This window comes from Gekko japonicus, unplaced genomic scaffold (assembly GCF_001447785.1).
Source record: "Gekko japonicus isolate JY-2015 unplaced genomic scaffold, Gekko_japonicus_V1.1 scaffold1578, whole genome shotgun sequence".
In the NCBI taxonomy this organism is placed as follows: domain Eukaryota; kingdom Metazoa; phylum Chordata; class Lepidosauria; order Squamata; family Gekkonidae; genus Gekko; species Gekko japonicus.
The window spans coordinates 71,966-77,488 of NW_015162530.1; positions in this window are offsets into that span (position 1 = coordinate 71,966).

Below are 5,523 nucleotides of genomic sequence, written 5' to 3' on the forward strand. Positions count from 1 at the left end.
TTTGAGTCCTTCGGAAGGAAGGAAGGAAGGAAGGAAGGAAGGAAGGAAGGAAGGAAGGAAGGAAGGAAGGAAGGAAGGAAGGAAGGAAGGAGAGATACGAAGATTTTAATTCATGTAAATAAAAACGGAATTGTCTTCCATGTATCTGTCTATTCCCCCTTCAAGTGAGTGGCACTAAGTCCCACAAGTCCACCCTGCATAGTGAGCAGAAGGACTTCCTTTTCCTCCTGTCCAAAACCCTCTCCCCAACAAACTGACTAGGTGTCCCAATCTGTGCAAGAGGCACCCTTACCACTTGTCAGGGCATCTTGGGCACGCTCCTGGGCCTGCGCCCTCTGAGTTTCCTCTGACGGAACTCCTTCTGCCTCAGAGAACTTCGCCGCCCTCTTCACAGATCGTCCCCACATCTGAAACAAGAGCAAGGGACACAGGTCAGAGGAGGAATGGAACAGGCTGAGGGGACGCATCCTGCCCCATTTGCAGACTCCTCATCCCTGCATTTTATTTATTTATTTATTATTTGCATTTATATCCCGCCCATGCCGCAGGCGGGCTCAGGGCGGGTAACATCACTGAAATAAATACAATTTCAATTTAAAACATTAAACATTAAAGCACAATAAAACATTATAACAATTAAAACAAGAAGAAGAGGAGACTGGATTTATACCCCGCCCTTCACTACCCAAGGGAGTCTCAGAGCGGCTGACAAACTCCTTTCCCTTCCCCTCCCCACAACAGACACCCCGTGAGGCAGGTGGAGCTGAGAGAGCTCTGACGGAAACTGCTCTAATTCAATAACAGCTGTGCCAGAGTTATGGCTTACCCAGGGTCATCCAGCCAGGTGCAAGTGGAGGAGTGGGGAATCAAACTGACAAACTCTTTCTCCCCACAACAGACACCCTGTGAGGTAGGTGGGGCTGAGAGAGCTCTTGACAGAAACTGCTCTTTTTTCAAGGACAGCTCTTATCAGAACTACGGCTTGCCCAAGGTCATCCAGCCAGGTGCGAGTGGAGGAGTGGGGAATCAAACCCGGTCCTCCCAGATTAGAGTCCGTGCTCCTAACCACTACACCAAACTGGCTCTCACACCAAACCTGCTCTCGATGGGTACAGCTTGGAAGAGCATCAGTTGGCTATAGAATTCTGGCCTGATGCTACAATGGGTTAAAGGCCAGTTGTCGTTGGTCAGTAGACGGATAACAGATAGGTGACAGCAGCCTCAGGGAGGCCATCGATGGGTGCCCACTGCCTCAACCAAAGGCCTGGCAAAACAGCTCCGTCTTGCAGGCCCCGCGGAGTTGGAGAAGATCCCGCAGGGCCTTGGTCTCAATAGGGAGCCTCTTCCACCAGGCCGGGGCCAGGGCCAGGGCAGAGAAAGCCCTGGTCCTGGTTGAGGCAAGACGGGCGTCCCTCAGGCCAGGGACCACTGGGAGGTGTTGATCTTTCGAGCGTAACGCTCTTCGGGGTGTATACAGGAAGAGGCGGTCCCTTAGATATGTTGGTCCCGGGCCGTATAAGGCTTCGAAGGTCATAACCAACACCCTGAAGCGAATCCAGTACTCAACTGGCAACCAATGCAGATGGCAGAGCACGTGCCTAACGTGAGCCAGCACAGACGCTGATGTCGGCAGGCACGCCGCCGCATTCTGCACCAGTTGCAATTTCCGGATCAGCTTCAAGGGTAAGCCCGCGTAGAGCGAGTTGCAGTAATCAAGTCTGGAAGTGGGTCACCGTCGCTTGGGGGCAAAGATAGGGCTTCAGAAGAAGAAGAAGAGATTGGATTTATACCCTGCCCTTCAGTACCCAAAGGAGCCTCAGAGCGGCTTACAAACTCCTTTCCCTTCCCCTCCCCACAACAGACACCCTGGGAGGTAGTAGAAGAAGAAGAAGAGATTGGATTTATACCCTGCCCTTCAGTACCCAAAGGAGCCTCAGAGCGGCTTACAAACTCCTTTCCCTTCCCCTCCCCACAACAGACACCCTGGGAGGTAGGTGGGGCTGAGAGAGCTCTTGACAGAACCTGCTCTTTTTCAAGAACAGCTCTTATCAGAACTACGGCTTGCCCAGGGGCATCCAGCCAGGTGCAAGTGGAGGAGGGGGGAATCAAACCCGGTTCTCCCAGATTAGAGTCTGCGCACTTAACCTAAGATGGAAAATCCTCCTCACTGTCTGGGCCGGCACCAAAAGTGCCCCTTCAAGTGTAGGAAGCCTGGTGCCCCCATCCAACCCCCCTCGACCCAGGTACAGGATTTAACTTCGGTGGATTTAACTTCAACCGACTCTGCCATAACCATCCAGCCACAGCCTCCAACGCCTCAGCCAAGTTCGTAGGAACGGAAGACGGATGGCCGTCCATGAACAGGTAGAGCTGGGTGTTATCAGCATACTGATGACAACCCAGCCCATAACTCCCGACTAAATGGGAGAGGGGGCGCATATAGATGTTAAGTAACATTAGAGGATCGCCCCCTGCGGCAGTCCACATTCTAGGGGGTACCACGGGGAGACCCTCTCGCCCAGCGCCACCCTCTGTCCCCAACCATGGAGGAAGGAGGAAAACCATTTCAAGGCAGTCCCCTGAATGCCTACGTCGGCGAGGCGGTGGGTCAATAGATCGTAATCAACCGTCTCAAACGTCACCATTAGATCTAATAGTAACAGCCGCACTGATCCGCCCCGATCCAGATTGACCAGCAGCGCTGCTTCAAACATAGGGACAAGAATCAGGGTTGGGTTTTCTTCCCAGCCGAGTGAATTCTCTTGAGAAAGAGAAGGCTTTGGAGAAGGTCACTGCTTGAACTGAGCGAAGGAAACCTCCCCTCACCTGCTCTGCCTGCCTCTTCTCCTCTGCCTGACTCAGGAGGAAGGCTTCCGCCAGGGCCACCGCCTGGGAACTGGTCTCCGGCCCGCATCCTCTGACCCAGCCCTGCATTTCCTGGGGCAGGAGAGTCAGGAACTGCTCCAGGATCACCAGGTCCAGTATCTGCTTCTTGGTGTGCCTCTCCGGCTCCAGCCAGTGGCTGCAAAGTCCGTGGAGCTGGCTGCAAACCTCCCGGGGCCCAGCGGCCTCACGGTAGCGGAACTGCCGGAAGCGCTGGCGATGGACATCTGAGGTCATGGTGTCCTTAGCCAGGATCTCCGGCACGGCTCTTTCCCAGGATCCAACCCCACTCCCTGCTCGGGTGGGACGGGGGCCGTTGCTTGATCTCTGGTCACTTCCGGGGCCTTCCAGGTCCTCCTCGTCCATCTCCTTCCCTTCTTTTAGGTCGCCTCAGATTCTGGGAAGACGGCCTTTCCCACGTGGCTGTGAAGAGGGAGGGGAAAAGTTATCAAAAAGGCAGAAAGAAGCCAGAGAAGAATGGAGCTGAATCACCAGCCCTGGTCAAGGGACCTCCCCTCCCCAGAAGGGTTGCCCCGGTGGAAGAGGAAGATCTACTATGAAACTAATGAAGCTTAAGCTTCGGGGTCCCTAATCCTGTAGAGGCCCTGAAGCAACTTTTAAATGAGTGAATTTTTCAGCAAAATTGCTGGTGTTTTTAAAAAGCATTTGCTATTAAAATGAGGTCATTTTAGTGACAGAATCATAAGCCAATGGGCAGGAGTACTTAATATTGACCTTAGAATATTCTGTGGTGCCCGTTTCATATGGTTGAGAAGGGGCCCCCAATCAATGTTCCCTCTAAGCTGTGGAGTCTTGTGAGCAAAAATTCTAGTGTGTGAGCTACTGGCATTAAAGTGGCGAGCCGGCGATTTGGATACGGCATCAATTAGTTTTCTCTGGAGCCCTCCTCCCTGAGCTGAGACTAAAATGTGTGAGCTGGGGGCTGAAAAACTGTGAGCTGGCTCACACTCACTCAGCTTAGAGGGAACACTGCCCCCATAACAGTTCAAGGTCCAGGGTCCCAAAAATGCAGGCCTGCCACTGCTTGGTAGTTTGTGGGTAGTTTGTGGGTCAGGGTTGACGTTGTTTTCCTACATTACCTGCTGAGGTGCTTTAGATACGCCTGCTTGGCCTTTCAGGAAAATAAACCATCTCTATTTGGCTCTTTAAGGAGCTGTGGTGGCTCAAGTGGTTAAGACGCTGAACTGCAGGTTGTGGAGTTCAGCAGTTCGAGACCCAGGTGCCGCATGACGGAGTGAGGTCTCTAGGACCAGCTCCTGCCAACCTAGCAGTTCAAAAGCAAGAAATTGCAAGGAGATAAATAGGGACCACTTCAGTGGGAAGGTAACAGCGTTCCATGCGCCTTGGTGTTTAGTCAGGCCAGCCACATGACCACGGAAACATCTTCGGACAGCGCTGGCTCTTCGGCTTTGAAACGGAGATGAGCACCGCAACCCTAGAGTCGGACTCAACTGGCTTTCGAGCAAGGGAACCTTTACCTTTACCTTTATTTGGCTCTTTAAACGCCTGAAGCGGATGAGATGATCTTGGCCTGCGATGGATGACTGCGCATCAAACTGTCCTTGTAAACTGGAGCCCGGGACAAGGTGACTGGTCAAGGCTTGACCACTGCAGCCGTCCCCCTCTTCCATCGGCGTTTGGGAAGAGCTCTGTCTGAGCAGCCAGCAGAGGGGAAGGGGCGGAGGGATGGGGGGGCGTCTCTTTAGGCATAAGAACGTAAGAGAAGCCAATGTTGGATCAGGCCAATGGCCCATCCAGTACAACATTCTGTGTCACACAGTGGCCAGAAATACCGGGTGCCATCAGGAGGTCCAGCAGTGGGGCCAGGACACTAGAAGCCCTCCCACTGTTGCCCCCCCCCCCAAATACCGAGAAGACAGAGCATCCCTTGCCCCAGACTGAGAGTTTCTATCTATACCTTGTGGCTAATAGCCACTGATGAACCTCTGCTCCATATGCTTATCTAATTCCCTTTTGAAGCTGTCCATGCTTGTAGCCACCACCACCTCCTGTGGCAGTGAATTCAACCTGTCCATCACTCTTTGGGTGAAGAAGGGACTTCCTTTTATCCGTTCTAACCCGACCGCTCGGCAATTTCATGGAGTGCCCACAAGGAGTTCTTGTATTGTGAAAAAGGGAGAAAAGTACCTCTTTCTCTACCTGCTCTTTCCCATGCATAATCTTATCAACCTCGATCATGTCACCCCTCAAGTTTCTCCAAGCTGAAGAGCCCTAAGCCCTGATTTAACCTTTCCTCCTAGACCTGGACCTCCCTAGGACGACCGTGGATCATGAGAATCTAATTTTCTGCTTATCCTCCTTTACAAAAATGCAGATTCCGCAGCTCTGTAAATCAGCATTCCTCTCTGCCAAGAATGAGAAGCTTATTCCACCACCCCCCACCACCACAATGGACCTACTTGTGAGTAAGCCCAGTCCGAGGATCCGGCTGCAAAGAGTCCTCCTCCCAGCTGTTGCTGATCTGCAGCAGCTCCCCCCCCCTTCCGCCTCCGCCCCCCCCCTTGCTCGGCCTTGTCTAGGAAGCAGCTCTTTTTTTGCTTTAACCCTCTCGGTGCTGCAGACGAAGGTGGGGGGGGGGGGGGAAGGGGGCTGGCCGTT